The sequence below is a fragment of the Urtica dioica genome, chromosome 8 (genome assembly GCF_054948205.1).
Source record: "Urtica dioica subsp. dioica isolate 48M chromosome 8, U.dioica_male_clone48M_v1_H2, whole genome shotgun sequence".
Taxonomy (NCBI): domain Eukaryota; kingdom Viridiplantae; phylum Streptophyta; class Magnoliopsida; order Rosales; family Urticaceae; genus Urtica; species Urtica dioica.
The window spans coordinates 26,611,580-26,636,851 of record NC_142763.1 but is presented as its reverse complement, the minus strand read 5'-3'; the positions used below and the strand labels follow the sequence as shown (position 1 = coordinate 26,636,851).

The following is a 25,272-nucleotide window of genomic DNA, read 5'->3' as shown; positions in this document are numbered from 1 at the left end:
AGAGTGACAAGAAGGTTACTATAAGGAAAGAGGGTTTACATGAAACCAATTATCTCTCTCTCTCTCTCTCTCTCTCTCTCTCTGAGCTAGGGTTTCAACTTCGAATCCAACTTTGTGTTGCTATTCACGGATTTGGATACAAGTTTGGTTCTGAAGCAGAAAAGAAGACTCACGAGGTAACCCAAAACTCAAAGGAGAGAGCAACAAATGATAGTTTTAGTACTAATTCCTTTGGTTTGATCGAGAAATTAATGTTTTATTATTATGTGATATATAGAATAAGAAGGAAAGAGAAAAGTTGTGGATCGGAGATTTGGTGAGAAAACATAGACGAAAAGAGAAGTTAGAATTAAATAGATTTAGAGAAAGAAAATGGGAATGTTTTCAAAAAAAAAAAAAAGAAAGAAAATGGGAAGAGGAAGAGTAGAGCTGAAGAGAATAGAGAACAAGATAAACAGACAAGTGACGTTTGCGAAGAGAAGGAATGGTCTTCTCAAGAAAGCCTATGAGCTTTCTGTTCTCTGCGAAGCCGAGGTTGCTCTCATCGTCTTCTCTAACCGTGGAAAGCTCTACGAGTTTTGTAGCAGCAATAGGTAAATATACTATATACATCCTCTACACACACACACACGCATATATATATATATATACATATCTATATGTGCGTCGGAAAACTATTCTTTTTAGCATATATAGACATTGTACCTCCGAGATCTAGTTAGATTTATATATATTGCTCTAATCTGTTGCTTGATCTCACCTTGTTTTACATTTCAACACACTCCTTGAACTAGCTTTTTATTTGTGGAATATTTGAAATTTAATGGAATTTTTTGTATGTATTTTTATTGCCGTAATTTTTTTGATCTGAATTTATCTAACATTTTAAAACACTCCTTTAACCCTTTTTTTTGTTTTTTTTTGTTTTGTGTATGTATGTGTGGAATATATGAAATTTATATCGCTTTTAATTTAAGGCTTTTTTTTTAATAATAATTAATAGTTCATGTTTGTGTATATATGTTTTGATTAGATCTTATAATAAACAAACTAGCTTTTTTCCTGTGTTTTTGGTGACCTTATGTTTCGTTTTGGGATCATCACTTTAGCAATAGATCTGTGGAAAAGTGAGTGTTTCTTTTTTGTCTATATAAATATACACCCATCTTGAAATTTTCCCTTAACCTCGAGATTCTGGATTTTGATAGATAATATTTCTCCAGCTTGATTTTGAGTAGAATAACCAGGCCCTTTTTAATTTTATTTTAACTATATTGTTGGATAAAAATGTTAATAATTAATTATTTTATTTAAGATATATAGTTTATGATACATATATATATATATATATATATATCTATATATTTTACATAGTCACATAAAACAGGCACTTGTATATGTACACAAAGCTGTAATCCGTAGTATCTATTTTGACTGGAAAGATAAACTTTACTCCATTATAACTTCTTGGTTTAAAAAAATTTAAATTAGTATTTATCTTTGCACATGCAATTGTAATACGCAGAGAAGACTCTCTCGGATACCTAAAAAGATCAATGAACCTGTGAACAAAAACTGAAGGCCTTGCATCATGATTGACATTTGACCTGTACTTATTATTTACACTTTAAGATATTGTTATTCACTGTAGTGTCTAATTTTAGACTTACGGTCCATAGCTTAATATTACCATTAATTACAGCAAGTTTTCATTAGATCTCACACTCTTCTGAATCCCGTCTTGTCACTTCTGATGAAATCTTTCCGTTGTTCGTCAGTCACGTTCTCGCTTTATGCTTTAGCTCAAACACAGTTTAATTTTAACATATAGAGAATATTGATTTTTTTATATCATTATTATACTGACTGAGCCTTGCGCTAAAACAGCTATACAGAAATTAATACAATTAAAACATGGTTTTTGAAGCAAGTTACAGACTTTAAATATCATAAGAACTGGAGACATTACTTTGAAGTAATTTGCATATATTTATTTTAAAGTATATTTTAGATCGACAATGAGAACTATGCATTTATGTTTTGATTATCTTTGATTTCTTTCTTTATGTCTCTCAATATTTCATTGATAATTAATTTTTTACCTCATCAACTATATATATATATATATATATATATATATATATATATATATCTTTTTTATATTTTTTAAGGGTTCGTGCCAAATTTATATATTTCAAGAGATAAATTTTACGTAAAATTATTATTTATGATGTCAAAAATCATATGCGCATAGCGCGTTTCCGTTACTTTAAGTAAAACATGTTTTCCTAAGCTACTTTTAAACTTTTTGGTTTGTTAATTTTTCATTACTTCTATTTATCTATCAAGATACCAAACTTTTGGCTTTTTATTTACTTATGTCAATTTTTTTTTTTTTTTAAAAGTATGTCATTGACTATATATTTCTTTAAAATGTTTGCAATTATTATAAGAGTCTCTAAAAAATTAAACTCCCTAATTATTATGTATGGTTGAAATATTTGATATCTTAATATTCATTTATAACCTCATGCATTGAAGAAAAATTTGGTAAATTAAATCATACAAATTTTAATTATTTACTGATTACAACTACAAACACCACGTGCGAATCACGTGTTTCAGACTAGTGTATATATATATATATATATATATATACACTATTTAACATGACCCTATTGACCTATTCCTAATCCCCTATCTTATTTTCTTTAAAATAAATAAACAAAATCCAGACTTTATAAAATCTTTAGAATGTATTAGGAATAGGTCAATAGTGTCATGTTAAATAGTGTGTATTACTCTATTGGCCTATTCCTAATCCACTATCTTATTTTCTTTAAAATAAATAAACAAAATCCAGACTTTATAAAATCTTCATTTTCCTTGCCGACCTCTTTTTTATTTTTTATTTTCATTTCCAGTTTATGTTCTAAATTTTATTTTCCTTACTTTTGTCTTTTATTTCTATCAATATTAATTGTAATATTGCTAACACATGCATCTCCAACTCGCGATCCGTGGGGACAAAGAACTAGACAAGTCTCTCATCAACAAGTCCTCCAAAGAGTAGTCATGTCGCTGTTAAGATGATGATTATGATTGTGCATTTTGTTATAATTTTATGTCATATGTTGGTTAGTTATAGCATTGAGATACAGTGGGACTGTATACATTTTGCCTGATAATATCTTATTAACAGTTGCCTGATATATATACATATATATATATATATATATATATATGCTCGTTTATAATATCATAAATTGGGCAGATGCCGGTGTGAATCAATTGGAAGAATTTATCTTAAGAAAACTTTCATGTAATAACTATAACTGAATCAATTGGAATGAGGGCGAAGTTTGAGAAAGAGTTTACAGACAACTCAATGGATGACGAGATTTTATTAATTTATTATGCTGTTATACATTTATGACAATATTGCAAATATAATAAGAAAGAAAGAAAAAAAAAAGCAAACACCATATATAACTAGCATTTAAGAAAGAATCATTTAAAGACCAAAGTTTCCTTTCTTTTAAAATAACCATAAACAACACGGAATTTTCTGAAAGTAATTGCTTGCATGCATTTCCTTTTTTTTAAAAAACGGAATTAAGAAAAAAGTAATTGTTATGCATATATGCCAATATTGCAAATATAATAAGGAAGAAAAAAGTAAAGACCATATATAACTAGCAGAAGAATCAGTTAATAAAGACCATGGTTTCCCTATCCTAATATTACCATACACAAAACGGAAGTTTCTGAAAATTATTACTTCATTCTAAAACTATAAAGTTGTCTCCATAAATTCATAATTTTGCTTTTGCGTGTGTCTTCGTCGCGTTCCTAGGTTCTTTGAATTGAATGTTGAGGAAAAAAAAAGAAAAAAAAAGGGAAAAAAAAAATCGACGAGTGGGTATATGTGTTGTTGCAAAAACACAGATGTTTTAGCTCAATACCCAGCTAACGTGTTGGAAGAATTGTAAATAATGAGCTTTATTTACAAGCAAATGGATGATTTGTGACTAATATGAGTGGGGTCCACTCATCGGAATTTGTTGATTCTTGCGTATTCTTATTCCTCGTTGCGTCGGGTATAAGATTGATTATTTATTTGCAAAAATCATTACTATAATGAATGAGAAATTGATGCTCAGAGTATGCTTAAAAAACACATTAGTCATGTGTAAATGAAGTGAATTGCAAGAGTCCCACATGGGTTGGGTAAGTGTGTTGTTGTGGTGTTTATATACCATCCTCTCTCTTTAGTGGTCAAGCAAGTGCAAGAGAGGAGAGTGTGTGTGGGTTATCTCTTAACCCCTCACGCGCGCCGCCGAGCCGAGCCGGCCCGGGTTTCGGATTTCGGGAATGTCTCGGGCTTGGGCCTTGGGCTCTTTGGGCTTATCCTTAACTTTTTATTGCAAAGTTCACTTACGATCTCTTTTAATTCCATAATTTATTATGCATGGGATTAATGCATTACGTGCCTTTATTCTGGAGAATAAAGGAGACTTAATGGAGACGTTTTTTAGCGAGCTTCCAAGGCTGCTCACGTTCAAAACCTGCAGAGTTAGTGAGCAGTAATTAATGTATTAATTGGAGTTTATGGCTGAACGTTTTAGATGGTTCAAATTCGGAACCTACTCTGCTTGCTCGGCTATAAAAGGCCTTCGGGTCTCTCATTCTGAACACACGGAGAACACTCCTCTCTCCCTCTCTTTGAAATTGTTTTTGTTTTGTAGTCTGGTGATAGCTTCTGACCTCTGGTTCTAGTTCGCCGAAGCCGAGTCTTGTGGTGCATTGCTCGTCTTGAAGTCGTTGTATCCTGGGAGGCTTTCGCTCACGAAATCCAGCACCCGTGGGAGGGCGATAAAAGCTTCAAGGAAACCGTCAAACGGGCCTCGACCTTTCCTTGTTTTTTCCTGTTTCCATTTCCGGTTTATTTTCTATTTAAATTTTCCTTGCATGTGTCTTGTATTTTCTATCAATATTATTTATAATATTGCTAACAATCTTGAAGTTTTTTTTTTTAAGGCAGCCTGCGAGGAAGAAAAGTTTTTCCAGAATATTTTTTTTCGGATTTGGTTTTATTCGTTATTAATAAGTGTTGGTTTCTTTTGTAGGAAAAAAAATGACTAACGCTAACGACACGACGAATGTGACTGGTGATGGGAGCCTCACCGAGAATCCCTCCGTGGTGAACACCCCGACGACCATGATGTTTGGTCAAATTCCTGTGACCTTGGGTCAAGACTCTATGGCGGCTACGGCCGGGAACGGACCTGCGGGTCTTGTCCAACCAATGGCTTCGATGGCCATGAACGGTTCAAGCGGTTCTGTGGCACGCGTGCCCGCCGTCATACCGGCCGAGAAGCCCGAGAAGTTCACGGGGTTGAACTTCAAACGTTGGCAACAAAAGATGTTGTTCTACTTGACAACGCTCGGTCTTGCACGGTTCATGACCGAAGATCCACCGACTCCTCGCGAGGACGAAACCGATCGTGATGTGCTAATGGCGTTTAGCGCATGGAAGGATTCCGACTACTTGTGTCGGAATTCCGTGATGAATAGTCTCAACGACTCGCTGTACAATGTGTATAGCTCCAAACGCTCCTCCAAAGAGCTTTGGGAATCACTGCATCAGAAATACAAAACCGAAGACACGGGATCTAAGAAGTATATCGTGGGCCGCTTCCTCAATTTTCAAATGGTGGATTCAAAGACCGTGGTGAGTCAAGTCCAAGAGCTGCAACTTATCATCCACGAGATTCATGTCGAGGGGATGACCATTAGCGAGTCATTCTAAGTTGCCTCTGCCATCGAGAAATTACCCGCGGGGTGGAAGGATTTCAAAAACTATCTCAAGCACAAGCGAAAGGAGATGAGTTTTGAAGACTTGGTTATCCGTCTCCGAATTGAAGAAGACAACCGTGGCTCCGACAAGAGGTTCAAGATCCACTCCAAGAAGGCCAACGTCATTGAACATGGCGAGAGCTCGAGGGGAAAGAAACCCGCCCACAAGCTTGGGCCAAAAGGAGGGACGTTCAAGAAGAAGAAGCATCAACAAAAATTCGTTGGGAAATGCTTCAACTGTAACAAAGAAGGTCACCGTGCTACCGATTGTAGGAAGCCAAAGAAGAAGAAGGAGGCCAATGTCGTGGAGGGCGATGATGAACTCCTCGTCGCTGTGGTCTCCGAGGTGAACATGGTGGACTCGAACCCCAAGGAATGGTGGCTGGATTCTGGAGCAACCCGCCACATATGCTCTGATAGAAACTCCTTCTCCACCTTCGAGCCGATGGAAGATGGAGAGAAGTTGTTCATGGGAAACTCTGCCACCTCTGACGTCAAGGGAAAAGGCGACGTCCTTCTGAAGATGACATCTGGGAAAGAGTTAAAGCTCACGAACGTGCTCTATGTGCTCGATATAAGGAAGAATCTCATCTCTGGAACTGTGCTGTGCAACCATGGGTTTAGAATGGTTTTAGAGTCTCAAAAAGTTGTACTATCTAAGAATGGGATGTATGCGGGCAAAGGCTATATTAAGAATGGGATGTTCAAGATGAATGTAATTGCCATCAAGGCCAATGAAATTAATAAGAATAATTCTTCCGCTTATATGATTGAGTCATCTAATTTATGGCATGGTAGACTAGGTCATGTGAATTATGACACGTTGAGAAAGTTAATTAACTTGGATTGCATTCCAAAGTTTAATATTGACTCAAAACATAAATGTGAAATTTGTGTTGACGCAAAATTAACGAGAACATCTTTCCATAACGTTGAAAGAAATAACGAACCTCTTGACTTAATCCATACCGATTTATGTGATTTAAAGTTCATGCCAACAAGAGGTGGTAATAAATATTTTGTGATTTTTATTGACGACTGTACAAAATATTGTTACGTTTACTTGCTTAAGAGCAAAGATGAGGCAATTGAGAAATTTACCATGTTCATATTAGAAGTTGAGAATCTACTTAATAAGAAAATTAAAAAGGTCCGAAGTGACCGAGGAGGAGAATATATAGAGCCTTTTGGGGCATTTTGTGCACAACATGGTATTATTCACGAAGTCACTCCTCCTTATTCTCCTCAATCAAACGGCGTTGCCGAAAGAAAGAATCGCACACTCAAAGAGATGATGAATGCGATGAATTAGATGTACGTAATTTTTTCTTTGTTTTATGCAGCTTCTGTCCAGCAATGAATCGTGATTCTACACGATACCGTGCTCACTCGTCAATTGATCTGTCAAGCAAACGATCGTGATTCTACTTGCCTACCGTACTCTCTTCTCACTTCTGTCAAGCACCTCTAGTTTATTTTACATGTTATTCGTTTTGCTTTGTTGATTGTTCTTTTGTTGTTTTGATTCGGCTCGTGTCGATTCTTTCCTTTCCTTAGCTTATTTGGAGTTTAGACAATGAAAAAAAATATGTAAAAGTTGGTTGTATTGTAAAGTATATTTTTTATCGACATTGAGAACTATGCATTTATGTTTTGATTATCTTTGATTTCTTTCTTTATGTCTCTCAATATTTCATTGATAATTAATTTTTTACCTCATCAATTATATATATATATATATATATATATATCTTTTTTATATATATCTTTTTTATATATTTTTAAGGGTTCGTGCCAAATTTATATATTTCAAGAGATAAATTTTACGTAAAATTATTATTTATGATGTCAAAAATCATATGCGCATAGGGCGTTTCCGTTACTTTGAGTAAAACATGTTTTCCTAAGCTACTTTTAAACTTTTTGGTTTGTTAATTTTTCATTACTTTTATTTATCTATCAAGATACCAAACTTTTGGCTTTTTATTTATTTATGTCAAATTTTTTTTTCAAAGTATGTCATTGACTATATATTTCTTTAAAATGTTTGCAATTATTATAAGAGTCTCTAAAAAATTAAACTCCCTAAGTATTATGTATGGTTGAAATATTTGATATCTTACTATTCATTTATAACCTCATGCATTGAAGAAAAACTTGGTAAATTAAATCATACAAATTTTAATTATTTACTGATTACAACTACAAACACCACGTGCGAATCACGTGTTTCAGACTAGTGTATATATATATATATATATATATATAATATTCACCACGAACAATCTATAAAGAGTTTAATACCAGCATCGGAACAATATCTATTATCTATAAAGAGTACCATGAACAATCTAGGCGACATAGTATAGGGTTTAAAACCTTTCCATCTGCCTTCATATTATGATATATACTATTTTCTAGTCTCTAATATACATTCAATTCTTGGTTTCCCCTGATTAAACGTTCCATCAGAGGGTAACCTTTGAACGGGTCGAGGAGGTACTACTGGGGGAGGGTTATACCCCAGAGAGTCTAGAAGCTTTGGATTGTTATTAAGATATATATATATATATATATATATATATATATATATATACACTATTTAACATGACCCTATTGACCTATTCCTAATCCCCTATCTTATTTTCTTTAAAATAAATATATAAACAAAATCCAGACTTTATAAAATCTTTAGAATGGATTAGGAATAGGTCAATGGGGTCATGTTAAATAGTGTGTATTACTCTATTGACCTATTCCTAATCCACTATCTTATTTTCTTTAAAATAAATAAACAAAATCCAGACTTTATAAAATCTTCATTTTCCTTGCCGACCTCTTTTTTTATTTTTTATTATCATTTCCAGTTTACGTTCTAAATTTTATTTTCCTTACTTTTGTCTTTTATTTCTATCAATATTAATTGTAATATTGCTAACACATGCATCTCCAACTCGCGATCCGTGGGGACAAAGAACTAGACAAGTCTCTCATCAACAAGTCCTCCAAAGAGTAGTCATGTCGCCAGGGCCGGCCCTGGGCTAAGGCGGGCTAGGCCCAAGCCTAGGGCCCCGGATTTGGAAGGGCCCCCAAATTTTTTTTTTCCTATTTAATGAACGAGGCTATTTTCTCTTCTGCCTAACCTAAAGACGCGAGTCACGCGACCCAAACGAAGAGCCACCTGCGAGAGCTTCTCCTCCGCCTCGGCGACCCAAACGACCGACTCCTCCGCCTCCGCGCGACCCAAACGCCCTCTGCGCCATCTCCTCCGCGCGACCCAAACGAAGAGCCACCTGCGAAGAGCTTCTCCTCCGCCTCGGCGACCCAAAGAACGACTCCTCCGCCTCCGCGCGACCCAAACGTCCTCTGCGCCGCCATCTCCTCCGCGCGACCCAAACGTCCTCCTGCGAATCAAGGTGAGCCGTGAGGAATTAGAAAATTTTCCCCAAATTTTTACTTGATCTTGAGATTTGAGAATTAGGGATTTCTTTCTCTCTTGTTGAATTTACCCTGCGTGTCTACAGGGTTTTTTTTTTATGTAGCACTTTGATCTAATCTAAGTACTCTTTCTTCACTTATCGCAATTGTCTCATCGTTCCGCTGAGTTAATTTGAACAAGCAATTAGTTAGGTTAGTAGGTATTTGATTTTATTTGAGTTTGACTGGAAGCAGGAAGAGTCCGTGTATGATATTGATACCGGTGAGTTTGATAATTGATCCCCTGGTTTGATTTTCCGCTGAGTTTGATTCCCTGGTTTGATTTTCCGCTGAGTTTGAGCAAGCAATTAGAATTAGGTATTTGAGGTTGAGTTTAATCGGTAAACTTCGGTATATATTCGTTTGAGAAAATTGGTAAACTTCGTTTGACTTTTTATATTCGTATTTGGGAGTAAATTGTATCCAGGAATGCAATTGGCTACATGTATTTGGCTGTAATGCAAGTCTCTAATATTAATACAAGTCTCTGATATTAATACAAGTCTCTAATATTGATACAGGGAGCAAATTGGGAGTTTGAACATACCAAGCAATTTTTTTTTATGTTTTTTGCGTGTGAGCATCAGGTATTTGGCTGTAATGCAAGTCTCTAATATTAGTACAGACTGTAAATATCAAGCAATAGTTATGCTTTTTGCGTGTGAGCATATTTGGTTGGCTACAACAACTAATTTGGATGTAATATATTTTTTTTTGCATCTTATATATTTATGAACTTATTTTAAATTGTTTTCAGTAGTTAATTTAATGAGTTCAATTAGAAAATACAAGTCGGGTGCAGAAAAAAAGAAAAGAAAAAGAGAAAAAAAAGTTTTACACAAGAGTCAAATTGGTTCTCTCGATAAGTATTTAAAAAAGATGTGGTTACGGATGAAACAAGAGTTGAAGTCGGGATTGAGAACGAACAAACTAGTCAAAACGAGAACGAGAACGAACAAACTAGTCAAAACGAGAACGAGAACGAGAACGAGAACGAGAACGCGAACGAGAATGAGAACGAGAACGAGAATAAGACCCCAAATGAAGAACACGATAATGAAATAGGTCCCATTTGTTTTGACGAGGATGATCCGGCGAATTGGAAGCAAATAAATCAAAGTCTCATCGATTTTCTTGTTGAAAAAGGTCCTAAAAGAAACATTGATATGAGATTTCCTAAAGATGAGTCTGATAGAAGTTTCTCTTCAAGTCATTATTGGCGACACTACTACAAAACAAGGATTCTACAACGCTTAAAAACCGTTGTGGAATGATTCTACAACGCTTGTCAAGCGTTGAAGAATCTTGCGTTGTAGAAGCTTCTACAACGCTTAAATATCCGTTGTAGAATCCAAGGGGTTTCTACAACGCTTCAATATCCGTTGTAGAATCCAAGAGGTTTCTACAACGCTTAAATATCCGTTGTAGAATCCAACTTTCTACAACGGATATCTAAGCGTTGTGGAACCTCCTACAACGGTATACATCCATTGTGAAATTTCTAAATAATTAAAAAATCCCCGCCGCGGCGACATATAATTTTCGCCGCGGAGAGATTTTTATACAACGGATATTATATCCGTTGTAGAATCAACTCGCCGCGGCGAATATTACACGTCGCCGCGGCGGGAATTTCGCCGCGGCGACGTCAAATCTTAGCCGCGGCGACATGATTCTACAACGGATAATTATGCGTTGTAGGAAGGTGGTGAATTTTTTTAAAAAAACTCGTCGCGGCGAAGAAAAAATCTCGCCGCGGCGAGACTAAAATTTCTAATTTGCCTGCTCTCGGTATCTTTTCTCGCCGCGGCGAATAATATTTCTCGCCGCGGCTTGAATTACTTGCCGCGGCGAGAAGTATAATTCGCCGCGGCGAGAGTATTTTTTTTCAATCCAAAATCTGTTTTTACACGATATACCAGCACCTGAAAATAATCTTCAATACCAAAAATAATATCCTCATCTTCAAAACATTCAAAATCTAATATATACATCTACAACCAATCCATAATTCAATAAAAAAAAAAACTAGCTAATCATCACAGTTAATAAATGTTTGTACATAACTTACCCATTCTTCCCTAACTCTCTCTAAATCCTCCTTTGTATAGGATTTCTTATTTTCTAATTTTCCTACACCTCCTACGACTATATCACGCATATAAGAAATCACAAAATACCCGCATTCCGTGTTTCCCGTTTGTCTCGGAGCGTCCCAAGCCTTGATGTACGTTGATTGCCCGTTACTATGGGCGTTTTGATGCTCGAGCTTGAAATCAACAAGAACCCTATATAACACGTAGATTATAAGAGAAAAAACATCTAGAACGATTTATAATAAAAATTATTTAAGAAATCAAAATATTACCTTTTTATCAATCGATTTAAATCGATTGGGATTTTATTTCTCAACGGGTCAAAGAACATAGCGCTATTTCTCCAAAGGTCGAGGACAACGAGCATCCAATGCGCACCTTTGTTATACGGCATCAAAACAAGTTCACCAAATGTGCAATGTCGTACCACGTTTCCAACGTCCTTGACTCGTTTTGACAAATAAGCCTCCTCGTCGTCATTTTCGATGTACGAACTTAAGCTCGGATTTATAAAACAATAATTTCGAGTCTTCTTCGCCTTTTCTAGCCTCGAGCGTAGATAGCTATGACAAACAAATATTTAGTTGATCAAAACACTAAATATTGAATATTGATATTAAAAAACGCATATAAAGAAAACTCTTACTCCATATAAACCGTTATGCTCCCCGCGCCAATTTCCAAGTATTGCAAAAAATCGGAAACGTCTTCAAATGACACCGGAATCGGGATAGCCGCGAGACTTGGACTAACATTGACCATAATCATATCCCCTTCCGGTAACATTACTTTGTTGGCATGTTGAGCGAGCAATCGATACTTGGGATTAATCACCTTGTACGAAATCTTCTTAGCATCATCGATGCTAGCTTCACTGTCAAAACCGAGCTTTGAGAGTTGTTTGACAACCGGACCGTGACTCTCTATTCCCGTGTCCATTTCTATGAGTCTCTTCGGCCACGAGACAAACCCGCCTATAGCATCTTCAATGGTTTGAGCTTCTATTTGTTTTTTTAATCAAAACCCCCAAAACGGCCACGCGTAAATTTCCTTCCTCCAAAGGTGAGAAATGAACTACGTCTCCATTCATGTACGCTCACCCATTTGCAACATGAATTGTGTCTCCTTTCACAATATCATCAATGAAAAGAAGACACTCGACGCTTTCATCCGAACTCGGTGTCACCGGCGTGGTTGGATTCAAAGAGCAACTAGCACGAACACTATTTGGTTTTTCCACAACGACATGATCGATCTTCGGACAATCATCAACGATGTTAGGATCGATCTTCGGACGATCGCCAACATCGTCGTGTTCTAAGCAAATCACGAATATATATCAATATCTTAATACCAAAATATTTAGCTTTATAGATAAAAAAAAATGAACATACCTAAAGAGACCGCGTCATTAACGTGTTCTTCAACGTTTGCCATCTCTTCATCATCAACAACCTTGTCCTTGAGATTCTCTTCCACACGCTCGACACTAGGCGACTCGATATTAGCATCTCCGACATTAATGCTACCATTTCCACCGAAGGCTTTCATCACCAAAGATTTCAACTCGCTCATCTCCCGACGCATCCTAATTAATTCTTCGTTCGGCATTGGAGGAACAAAGTACTTGAAACGCGAAGTGTGTTTGGATTGACCGCAAACTCGCGACGTTCCCAAAGCTTCTTGCAAAATGCTCTTTCCCGATTCCGGCACCAATGTCCCTTGCGTTGCTTGTTGTGATAACGTTTTCTACACAAAATTATTTTCAAATAAAATTACAAGATTAATTGTTATAACAAATGTAAAGTACTTACAATTTTTTCTGCCATTAGTTTGTCTTTCTCATCCTTGTAGTTATCTACGTCTTTCATTCGCGAGTCACTCCAAAGTTCCTCTTTCGTAGGCCATTCCCCCGTTTCTTCGTGCTAGTAAGAAGTAATTATACAATAATTAATAAACAATGGCAAATTTGGAATAACTAAAAAAAATAAATGAACCTAACCTTTTCTTGATCAAGCTTTCGATATCCATTTCGGCCCGTTCGAGATTTGTACACACTTTTTCCGGTATTTGCTTTCCCATGTTCCGATGTTTGTTTGAACACTTCGGATCGTCTATACTCAACAAATGCTATCCAATCTTCTTCGGTGACACTTGTGTAGAATTTCAAAACACAAGCCGGTCTCTTTAAGGCGATTGGATCGTTGATATCTTTGAGTAGATCGTTGTATAGCTCATGACAAAATAACCTTTCCGCTTCTCCGACTCTCATAAGGCAGTCGTGCTTTTGTTCAATAGGAATCGTAAATCCTTCTAACATTTCGTTCCAAATCCGTTCTTTAATTTGATTATTCTCTTTAGATCTTCAATCGCGCATCGAAAGTGGAACGTATTCTCTAGCTAGCACGCCAAAGTAACTCGACAACTCATCACCCTCCTTACCAATTGGTTGTCCCTTTTCATCAAATTGTACCGGAATTTTTTTACCTAGAGTTTTGGCCTTATTAACCCGACTCATAAGAGTGTTTCTTCTTTTTCCTTTTTCATCGGAATTTAGTGCTAGTTGTCTTCTAATTTTTCTTTTACCACTATCGCTAGAACTAGTAGTAGTGGACGACATTGAATCTAATAAACAAAATTCAAAACATAATCTCAATTTCTAACTCAAAATCCAATCCGATTCCAACTTAAATACAACTTCAAATCAATATCAAACTCAAATACAACGAATTCAAATCCAATATACTAAAATCCAATACAAATTCTTCCTAACTTCAAATAAATACCAAATTCTAACTAAATAATAACATAAATCAAATTAAATTCAAAACAAGTTGGGAAATAACATACCCGGTGAAGGCGAGGACGTGGCGAGAGAGAGGCGAGGTGGAGGCGGGGCTGGGCGAGGTGGAGGCAGGGCTGGGCGATGTGGAGGCGGGGCTGGGCGAGGTGGAGGCGGGGCTGGGCGAGGTGGAGGCCGGGCTGGGCGATGTGGAGGCGGGGCTGGGGCGAGGTGGAGGCTGGGCGGGGTCAAGGCGGAGGCAATGAGTGAGGGTGAGGACCGGGGAGAGAGGGGCGGGAAAAAGAGAGTATGAGGCCGGAGAGAGAGGGGCGGCGAGAAGAGAGGATGGTGGCCGGAGAGAGATCGACGGCGAGTAGAGAGAGGGGCGGAGAGAGAGCGACGTCGAGAAAGAGGAGTAGAGAGAGAAGAAGAATAAGAGAGGAGTTGAGCGACGGCGAGAAGAAAGAGGGGCCGAGAGAGAGAGAGTGGTGGCAAGAGAGTGGCGGAGAGAGAGAGATGAGTAGTGGAGAGAGAGATGAGAAGAAATGAAGTAGAATAAGGAATGAGAATGAGGGAAAATTGAAAAAAAGCGCTAAGTATAGAATATGAAATGGGCGGGTAGTTAAAAATTTTGAAATTTTCAGATTTTAAAACGCTCCTACAACGCTTAAGCGTTGTAGGAGCTCGCCGCGGCGATGTATATTTCTCGCCGCAGCGAGCTGCTTCTAGAACGCTTAAAATAAGCATTGTAGGAGCCTCGCCGCGGCGAAACCAAATTCTCGCTGCAGCGACAGTTACCCAGAAAATTCTCGCCGCGGCGAAAATGTGTCATCGCCGCAGCAAGGTAACCCTAGATGTCCTCGCCGCGGCAGTATACAATTTTCGCCGCTGCGACCCCTTTCTACAACGCTTAAACAAGCGTTGTAGAATCCTCGCCGCGGCGAGGAATACATTCGCCGCGGCGTAAAATGTATGATGTCGCAGCGAGACTATATGTCTGGAACATGGTGCTCTCGGTAAGATTTTTGCCGCGGCGACGACGTGTTCCCGCCGCGGCGCAGGACTCCTGCCGTGGCGAGATTTGTACCTCGCCGCGGCGGGATTTTGTCGCCGCGGCGAACGCATATTTTTGCCGCGGCGAGGACATTCTACAACGCTTATGGAAGTGTTGTAGAATATTCTCGCCGCGGCGAAGTAGAAATGTCGCCGCGGCGAGTGACACGAGACTAGTGATATAAATTATCATTTCTGGTCTTTTTCACTTTGAACTCTCTCATAACCTCACTCGAAAAAATATTTCCAGTACCTTTCCTACTCATTCTAGAGCGTCCTCGTTTACTAGTCTCATCTACACATTCAAATCTTGTAAGTTCTTCTTTAACTTGTTCTAATTGTTGTTCTCTTGATAGTTTACTAATTAGAATGGGCAATTTTTTGTATAATTAGGGTTTTTCTATGAAGATGAGAAAGTGGATGTGGGAGAATAGATTGAATGAGATATATCGGAAAGGTGTAGATGAGTTTTGTGATTTTGCTAGAGAGAACATGGTAGATGTGAAATCTATTCGTTGTCCTTGTATTAAATGTGGAAATCATAGACAGTTTTCGATTGATGTCGTTCGGACCAATTTGTTTGCATATGGAATAATGACCTCGTATCAAAGATGGTTCTACCATGGTGAGGTTTTTCGTTCTACGGAAAATGAGGATGATGTTGAAGATGATATTGATGATATGTGCAGAATGGTGAATGATTTGGAGGACGATTTTGTTGAGCGACCGAAATTGTTTGAGTCCATGATGAATGATGCGGAGACACCATTATATGAAGGGTGTACAAGCTATTCGAAGTTGTCATTTTTAGTTACATTATTTCATTTGAAGGCGTGGGGGGGTTGGACAAACACTAGTTTTACTCTATTGTTGGAAACACTGAAAGAAGCATTTCCGAAAGACAATAAAGTACCTTTAAGTATGTATGAAGCAAAGAAGACTTTGGGTACATTAGGCATGAAGTACGAGAAATTCCATGCGTGCCCAAATGATTGTGTTTTATATAGACACGAGTATGAAGATCTAGATGAATGTCCGACGTGCAAAGAGTCACGGTGGAAGAAGGGTAAAATTCCATGTAACGGGGTTAAAGGAGTTCCAGTTAAGGTACATACATTTTCATCACTTGATTAGGAAATACATGTAGCTCATATTCATTCTTTATTATTGATTTTCGTTAAATATATTTCAGTCGCTATGGTACATTCCTCCAATGCCGCGCTTTCGTCGAATGTTTAATAGTGTCAAACACGCGAAGAACATGGTTTGGCACTCCGAAAAGCGTATCGATGATGGTATGTTGAGACATCCTGCTGATGCTGCACAATGGAAATCATTCGATTTAGAGTATAAGGATTTCAGTGTTGATACTCGAAATTTGCGCCTTGGTCTAGCTTCTGATGGAATGAACCCGTTCAGCATGATGAGCAGTAAATACAGTGTTTGGCCGGTTATACTTGTGAACTACAATCTCCCTCCAAAGCTATGTATGAAGAGAAAGTTCTTGATGTTAACGCTTTTGATTTCAGGACCGAATCAACCAGGAAATGATATTGATGTCTATTTGGCATCGTTGGTCGATGATTTGAAGATGTTATGGGAGAAAGGGATGGAAGTTAAAGACGCTTACCGTGGAGATTCGTTCAACTTAAGGGCAATGTTAATGTGGACTATTAACGATTTTCCGGCCTATGGAAACTTGTCAGGATACTCTGTGAAATTCTCTATTGGTTGTCCGATTTGCATGAAAGACACATCTTCCATCCGTTTGAAGCATGGTAAGAAAACTGTTTTTCTGGGTCATAGAAGATTCTTACCAAGAGATCACTCGTATAGAAGATTGAAACAAGTATTTGATGGAAATTCAGAAGAACGACCCCCTCCTAGAATTTTGTCTGGTGAAGATGTCTATGAGATGGTTAAAAACGTCAATGAAGTGCTTGGGAAAAGAAAGCGGAGTGCTAGTACTAAAGAATCGTTCAAAGAGAATCCTTGGAAGAAGAAATCGATTTTCTACGACCTTCCTTATTGGAAGACACACTACGTCCGGCATTGTCTGGATGTTATGCACATCGAGAAAAATGTTTGCGAATCGCTTATTGGTACACTTCTTGATGATCCAAATAAATCGAAAGACGGAATAAAATCTCGATTGGATCTCAAAGAGATTAATATTAGAAGCATTTTGCATCCCGAGGAGGGGGTGGGAAAAAAACAAAATTACCACCGGCAAAGTACACTCTAGATCGAAAGGAGAAAAAGAAATTGTGCAACTGGTTTGCTTCTATTAAAGTCCCCGAAGGTCATTCGTCAAACTATAAGAGGTTCGTGTCTTTGAAAGATTTGAGACTTATTAGAATGAAGACGCACGACTGTCATGTGCTGCTACAACAAATGTTGCCTCTTGCTTTGCGAGGAATTGTGCCAAAAGATGTGAGGTTTGCAATATCAAAGATATGTGTATTCTTTAACTCGATTTGCTCGAAGGTCATCGATCCAACTCGGTTGGATTTAATGCAGTCAGAATTGGTGAAAACTCTGTGCTTGCTCGAAAAGATCTTTCCACCTTCGTTTTTCGACATAATGATCCACTTAACCGTCCACTTGGTACGTGAAGTGAAATTAGGAGGGCCCGTGTTTTTACGGTGGATGTATCCAATCGAACGTTATATGAAAGTGTTGAAAAGCTACGTGAAGAACTACAATAGGCCGGAAGGAAGCATAGTTGAAAATTACATAGCAGAAGAGTCGGTTGAGTTTTGTTCTGAGTATTTAGCTAAAATAGACGAAATTGGGTTACCCAAGAATACCAATTTTGATTCAAAAGCTCTATCTACAGGTATTTTTTTAACACTTTATTTGTTTATTTAAATTATATATGAACATTGTTTTTAAGTATTTGTTTCATTATAGGTACTTATTCGATCGTCAACCGAAAAGAATGGGAGCAAGCAAGTCTCCATGTGCTACACAACGTTTCCGAGGTCACGCCATTTGTGGATATTCATTTGAATGAGTTGAGAGTGAATAATCCAAAGAAGGGTAGAAATGAAAAACGGTTGCAAGAAGAGCACAACCGTTTGTTTCAAAACTGGCTTGGAAAACGCTTATTTAAAGAGGCAGGACATTCATCTCCGTTGAGTAAACTATCTGGCGGGCCTTCCTCAATGGTTACAAGGTACACTGCTTGGTCTGTTAATGGTTTTACATTTTACACAAGAGAACGAGACAACAAGCATCCCGTACAAAATAGTGGTGTTACATTGTTTGCCGAAGCTTTACATGTTTCGTCGGCAAAAGATAAGAATCCAAAACATGCTTTTATGAAGTATTACGGATACATTGAAGATATTTGGGAACTTGATTATTGCGGATTGCGAGTCGCATTATTCAAGTGCAAATGGGCAGACAATAATCACGTTAAAGTTGATAATGAAGGAGTTACAATTGTCGACTTTAGACGGATTGGCTACGAGAATGATTCATTTATTTTGGCTTCGCAAGCAAGTCAAGTGTTTTATGTTTCGGATCCAGCAAATCCTGAGTTATCGTTAGTGGTTCATATGAAAGCGAGAAACGGTAACGAAGAAGAAGACGAAGACATGTCTAGCATTCCTCCGTTCACATCAGGATTACCGCCAATTGATCAAGAGATGGATGATTTTGATGATGACAATGTTTCACATCTACTTCGTAAGGATATAGATCCTATTTTTATTTGATATTGAACATTTAGATAATGTATTTTCATTTTGGATTTTATGTTATTCTCCTGTGGAAAACGTTATTTTTCATTCAAAATTTCTCTATACAATGTCATTTACATTAAAATTACATTTCTCCGACATCGCCGCGGCTGAGTATAACTCTCGCCGCGGCAGGATAATTTCGCCGCGGCAGTATACAAATCCTGCCGCGGCGAGAAGCTTTCTACAACGCTTAAACAAGCGTTGTAGAAACCTCGCCGCGGCATCGTATAGTCCATGCCGCGGCGAGGTTAGTTCGCCGCGGCGGGAATATCACCTCGCCGCGGCGAGACAAGTTCTTAAAAACCCCAGACTCTCGGTATAAAAAAATCAAAACCTCGCCGCGGCAAAATACAAATCCTGCCGCGGCGAGAAGATTTCTACAACGCTTAAACAAGCGTTGTAGAAACCTCGCCGCGGCAACGTATAGTCCATGCCGCGGCGAGGTTAGTTCGCCGCGGCGGGAATATCACCTCGCCGCGACGAGACAAGTTCTTAAAAAACACAGACTCTCGGTATAAAAAAATCAAAACACTCGCCGCGGCAGAATACAAATCCTGCCGCAGCGAGAAGCTTTCTACAACGCTTAAACAAGCGTTGTAGAAACCTCGCCGCGGCAACGTATAGTCCATGCCGCGGCGAGGTCAGTTCGCCGCGACGGGAATATCACCTCGCCGCGGCGAGACAAGTTCTTAAAAAACACAGACTCTCGGTATGAAAAAAATCAAAACCTCGCCGCGGCGAAGTAATATTTTAGCCGCGGCATAGAGCACTCGCCGCGGCGGGGACTATACGGTGCCGCGGCGAGAAATGTACCTAGCCGCGGCGAAGAAGCACTCTACCACCTAATCATTCACTTTTTTCCAATATTTTACCTGTTCTCCAACTACAAATGATCATTCAATTAAAATTTCGACAATCAATAAAACAAACCAAACTAGTCTTAAACATATAACATCAAGTTTCAAACATATATGAAATAAAACACAGCAAACGAGTCTCAAACAATGACTGAAGTCTAAAAACACACAAATAAAACACAGTAATCTAGTCATAAACATAAACAAACCAAGCGCGTCTTAAACTGAAACTTAAATTTAAAAAGAGTTTGAAATTTATATGGAAGAGTCGTTGTTGTTGGTTCTTGAAATTTACTCGTCATTCGGTGGTGGTGGTGGTGGTGGGTTCGCCGGATATTGAGGAGGTGCCATATGCGGTGGCCACTGTGGTAGTGGGTACGGATAGTCGGAGTACTGAGGATATGGAGGAAATAACACCTGATTCTCTTGGTTGATGTCCCACCGAGAGTAGAGATCGTTCAATTGGTTGATGTGAGAGGCGCCATACTCCGCTTGTTGGTGCATGTACTGTTGCGTGTGTTGGAACCCGTCGACGAGATAGTTAGAGCAATGAGCAATGTAGTCGATGGTGGCGGGGTCGATTACCGGAGGTGCTGGTAAGCGCAATAGTGGCTCCGCTTCCCTCTCTTCCCCCTCTTCCTCCGCTTCCTCCGCTTGTGGATCCTCCCTAATCTTGTACCGCTCGATAATGGAATCCGTAATAGGCCCCATTGGACTGTTGATCGTATCCCTTTTCGAGCGTGGTACCCCCGCATTTGTACAAAGGCCGGTAATGATCGACGGATATGGCAAACCGTGTCGTTCATTAGTATAGTCGAGTTTCTTCATCCAATTATAGATGAATCGACCGACGTTAATGGAAAGGCCTTTAACAATGCAGAACAACACCTGGATACGATCCTCGTCGAGAGTGGTGAAGTGCTTGATCAGATAGAGACGAGCGCAAACAAAGTAAATCCACGCTTTAGCGATCCTGGTGAGTTGGTCACGCTTGAGTACCCTTTTTCCTTTTTCAGTGACCCAATCCTCTCCCGGAATGCACAACACCCGCGACATCTCCTGATGGCTGCAACTTCTTAGCCATTCTCGATAGCCCTCGTTCTCGAAAGGCACATCTGGGGTCCCAAGAAGATCGTTGATAGCTTCGATACTCATATCGACCGGTTTCCCACGGACCGTCACAACATCACCTTGGGAGTCCGGCAAGTTTGCGTAGAATTCGTACACGAAGTTGACGTTCGAATCGAACTCGGGTACAACACAGTACCTCCACCAATCATGACCAACTATGCTGTTGCGGATTTGTAGAAATCCATATCAACAACACGAAATTAAATCAATAAACCACCTATATGCAATTCGGGTAAACAACAAGAAATCCATATCAACAACACGAAATTAAATCAATAAACCACCTTAAAAAACTTTTAAAATCATACCTTACAATGAGGCGGCAAGAGAGAGAGAGAGAGAGGCGCTAGAGGAAGCACGGCGAGGAGTCGGCGAGAGAAAAATGGCGGCGAGGACAAGGCGAGAGAGAGTTGGCGGCGAGGACAAGGCGACGGCGAGATTTTTGGGCGGCGAGGACGTGGCGAGGGATTTTGGAAGAGAAAAACTGGAAAGATGCGGCCGAAAATGGTTGTCTCGTGTGTGAGCATTGGAAAAAATGAGAAAAAAAACTGAAAACGGCCTTTTATAGTGAAAACCTAAAAAACCTCGCTGCGGCGAAAATATGTCTTCGCCGCGGCGAGACGTTCCTACAACGCTTTTTTAAGAAACTGTCTTTTACTGCGGCGAAAATATGTCTTCGCCAAGCAGTTTTTTAAGAAACTGTCTCGCCGCGGCGAGACGTTCCTACAACGCTTATCCATAAGCGTTGTAGAAACACCAAGTTTCTACAACGCTTGTCATAAGCGTTGTAGAATCCATAGTTTCTACAACGCTTGTCATAAGCGTTATAGAAAGTGGGTTGTATAATCCAACATTTGTAGTAGTGTATATTGTTATTTTATTTATTTCAGAAAGTCTATTCTAAGTAATTCAATATAGACCGTCCCTTAAAATTATAGCTCAGTTATCTTGATATTAAAGATATATAGGCAAAACTCAAACGTAATTAGATAATTATTATATATATTTCTTAATAATTAGATAATCAGATTAAAATGTCAACGTAAGTGGTATAAATGAGTCATATATCTAGCTTTTCGTTTATTAATTTTTTTTATGTCTATATATTTATTATTTAAAATTTAATTTTTCTATCTATTCTGAATTATTTTTCTTGAAATCAAATTAATTCTATTAATTAATTATAACGAACCTTTGAATGAAATAAACTATTACAATAAATCTTGCTTATTAACAAAGAAAATTTGTGTGATACCTTGTTTGATCTATTAGTAAATTTCACACCACCTTTAAAATATGAGTTATGGGTTCAATCCCATACCGGCAGCAAATTCCCTTTAAGAAAAACATACAAATTTTTTATATCATAATATATGTCAAATGTTTTAATGTTGCATTGTTGATTTACAACATTGATGTTACAACTTGAGGATGTAATGGTTTCGAGTTAAAAAAAATTATATATTAACCTCAAATTCTGATGTTACAACTTGAGGATGTAATGGTTTCGAATTAAAAAAAAAAATATATATATATATATATATATATATATATATATATATTAACCTCAAATTCCCTTACTTATTCTAAAGAATAATGACCCCATAATTTATTTTAAAAATAGTTACAACTTATAACTTCAATAATAAATTTTTAATCGATCTTTTTCACTGGATAATAATAATAGATATTATCCCCAAGGGCTTAGCTTGGGTGACAAGACCTTCTGCATGTGAAGTGACCTCTGCGAAAGGACAAGGGTTTAATCCTAAAAAACGTATTATTGACGTTTGAATATTTGATTTTATAATTTGTGCTTAAATGTTCAATGTAATTGATGATATGATGTATGATATAGAAATTGAATTATATTAAAAAAAGTAATTATTAATAAGAGATTTGTAAAGAAATAGCCACTTGAGGAGAGGTGTTCTAAAATATTAGCCCAACTATCAGTTTATTAGGCAAATAGCCCAACATTAGACAAAGTACCAAAAATACCCTTCCTCAATATCCAAACTATCATCTTTCTCTCTGAATCGATCTTCTTTTTCAACTATGAGCTCTGACCCAAATTAAATGGCGATCTTTCCGATCCCGGCGACGATCTTCTCTGCGACGATAATGGTGGTCCTGACCAACGCGACGAACACGAACCGCATATACTCATCGCGATCTCTGATAGCTTCACTTTCGGAATCGTGTTCGGTCTCCGATGAGACTCGTGCCATCGGTCTCAGAGCTGTTCGTAGCTGAAAGAATCTATCTCAGAGCTGTTCAGCGAACTCCATCCCCACGCCGGGCGTCGCGTCCTCTCGAGCTCGCAAAGGCCAACGCGTCTTCCAACCCTAAGACCTGGATCGCCGTCGGGGTAGGCGTCGCCGGGATCTGAGACAGGTATGTTGGTTTTTTCAAATGGTAAATATTATTTACTATCAAACGGCGATTTGTAAATATTATTTACTATCGAACGAAGATTTGTAAATAATATTTACTTATCATTTTTATGAATAATCTAACCCAAAATCGTTCGGAGATGACGTCTAGGGTTCAGTTAATTATGTGTGTCTATATTTGAATCATGGAATTGGCCAAATCTGAGACAGGTATGTTGGTTTTTTCAAATGGTAAATATTATTTACTATCGAACGGCGATTTGTAAATATTATTTACTATCGAACGGCGATTTGTAAATATTATTTACTATCGAACGGCGATTTGTAAATAATATTTACTTATCATTTTTATGAATAATCTAACCCAAAATCGTTCGGAGATGACGTCTAGGAGTTCCCCGACCTGTTCTCCGTCTGCGAGGTCCGCGGCGGCGATGCGGAGGCTGGCGGCGGCGTCGGAGCTGCAGAGGCGCGCGGGGGAGTCCGGTCTGGTGGAGTTCCCGGAGAGTTTGATGTTTGGGCGGCGGAGAGGAGGCTCGGGGTCGAGATCCTCCCCTGTTCTGCTTCCACAACCCTGGCTCCGATCTTCTGCTCCTCCGTCACATTCCGAGCGTTCAGCGGCTGCTCCGCCGCGATCGGTCAAGCCAGAATCGGCACCGTATTTCGCTTTGGCGGCGGTGGTGGTGAAGCTTGCGTAAAATCGTTACTTGTTTGGTGAGATTGATTGGACGAGAAATTCAATGGAGTGAATTCAAAGGAGGTTTGAGTTTGCTCTATGACCACAGGTTCGTTGGATTGTTTTGTGAGAGGATTTGAATTTTGGCGGTGTATTATTTGAACGAAGGGTAGTATTGGAATATTATAATGTTTGGTTGTGAATTGGGCTAGTTACTTAAATTTTGTGATAGTTGGGCTAGAATTTTAAAAGTGGTAGTCAATTTGGGCTAGATACCTAGCCGCCCCTATTAATAATCTCCGATGTTACAAATTTATATTTAACCTCCTTGGAAAAAGTTCCTAACTTCATCTCATTTGAGAACGACAAAACTTGACTTCACACGTGTGTTACACACGAGACCCAATATTCTTACACACTGATAGTACCTCTACATGAAGAAGAGATTATTCATATTATGTGAAATCAAGACGTTCTTCATTTTGAATAATGACATACTTCGAGATATTTATAAATATATAATACGTACTAATTATCATTGACCACACTTAATTTCGTGTAACGCCGATGTCTTTCTCATCCTCGGGCTAATAATAAATCATTAAAATAGATCAATTATCAAGAAGTTCTTTATATCCGCCAAAATTCTCAATACAACAATAATAATTTGTGGTCTTACTAATATCGCGTGTCTAATGTCTAAACTCACCGCCTTTCACATATGTCCAGTTAGAGCATCTCCAATGCAAGCAACGTTGTTTCACACATCATAAAAAATAGTATTGTTTATTTATTTTTATCCACATCAACATTTGTGGTATCTTACATAAAAATTGGTGATAGCGTCAAAAGTTGCTAAAAGTGGTTCTCACTCTATTCAAAACATTAATGTGTTTAGTATTTTATATATTAAAAAATAGTTGGCATTGCTGTCAGAATTGGTTACTTTGCCATAATCATTACAACTCATAATATTAATATACAAAAATGAAAATGACATGGTATTGCCAAATAAACAATAAAGTTATTTTAGTTGCATCCATTGGAGATAATCTGTATAATTAGATATACCCTTTTCGTCCGGCACTTTTTTTTGTTATATACGAATTTTTGGACGTCCACATCACTAACCCAATCCGTTAATTTCCCGCTCTTCATAATCCACGTACGCTCGATGATTTACACGTCGATGCCAC

General features: G+C 38.2%; 1 pseudogene; it reads left to right on the top strand.

Moving 5' to 3' along the window:
- The first annotated feature begins 408 nt into the window (after positions 1 to 408).
- LOC149388725 (developmental protein SEPALLATA 1 pseudogene) lies at positions 409 to 4,779 on the top strand (annotated as a pseudogene).
- Positions 4,780 to 25,272: the final 20,493 nt, after the last annotated feature.